Genomic DNA, 1,148 nt, shown 5'->3' with positions numbered 1-1,148 from the left:
AGAACACATAAGAAAATGAGTGCACAAGAATTTTAGAATCAATAGTGGATTAGGAATGACCATTTTTATTGTGCTAGAAATTATTTGATATTATTACCTAAATTCAAAATAAAATTATATGTAGTCCTAAAGATTGAATATTATAAAACTTTGACCAAACAATAATTATGTCAACTTGTGTAAATATCAAATCAATGAAGTCTAAAAAGTATAATAAAATATTAACTTAGAATGTACACTGAAATAAATAATTTACTATTTTACCAATGTAAATTAATCTGATGACATTTTTCCAAACCAAAGTTTCTGCCCCCCAAAAAGGAAGATAATATTTTATATAAAGAATTTGAGAAACACAATCACTTATTATTGACACAAAATATTAAAGTTAGATGTTTAGAAATGGCAGACAGCCATCTTATTCTTGCTGCATGCTCCTGTCTGGGGACCCTCCCTGCTGCAGATCTACCAACACCATGAATCAAGGAAAGTCAGAGAAACTTCAAACTTGGGTCCAGATAGGGGGAAACGGTACAGCTGGTAGGACAAAGAAGGTGGTACATAGGACAGCTACTGCTGATTACAAAAACTTCAGAGTTCTCTAAAGAAACTGGCTTTGAACAATACAGCATGTGTCGGAGAGGTAATTTGATTAAAGATGATGGAATATTTACTCATTTCAACAATCCCAAGGTCCCAGTTTCCCTCTCAGCTAACAATTTTGCAATTACTGGTCATACAGAAGCGAAACGAATCACAGAAATGCTTCCTGGAATGTTAAACTAGTTTGGTGCTGACAGCTTAATGAGCCTTAGAAAGATCGCTGAACAGTTCCCATGACAAGGATTGGATAGTTAAGCCAGGAGACATTGATGAAGAAGATGATGACATTCAGTTCTTATCAAATATTTTGATAAAGCATCTGTCAGATATATTGGGTCAGGAGGCTGAAGAAGATGCACCAACATATTAGAGAGTGTTGTGTGACTATTCAGGTAGCAAACTGTCTCTGTCATCTTCTCCTTTATAAAGATACTAACCTGTACTCCTGACATACTCAGATAATCAAGTCTCTTGATTTGAGTTGAAGACCAGGTAGCTTAGTTTTCCAATGAAGCTTAGTTGTTTAGGGGTTAAGATGGTTTTAG

The 1,148-nt window shown here is 34.7% G+C and overlaps 1 pseudogene; it reads left to right on the top strand.

Moving 5' to 3' along the window:
* The first annotated feature begins 476 nt into the window (after positions 1–476).
* LOC127199030 (transcription factor BTF3 homolog 4-like) lies at positions 477–914 on the top strand (annotated as a pseudogene).
* Positions 915–1,148: the final 234 nt, after the last annotated feature.

Source organism: Acomys russatus, chromosome 15 (assembly GCF_903995435.1).
Source record: "Acomys russatus chromosome 15, mAcoRus1.1, whole genome shotgun sequence".
In the NCBI taxonomy this organism is placed as follows: domain Eukaryota; kingdom Metazoa; phylum Chordata; class Mammalia; order Rodentia; family Muridae; genus Acomys; species Acomys russatus.
Note: the sequence above shows the minus strand (reverse complement) of the source record. Positions and strands in the feature narration are given on the sequence as shown.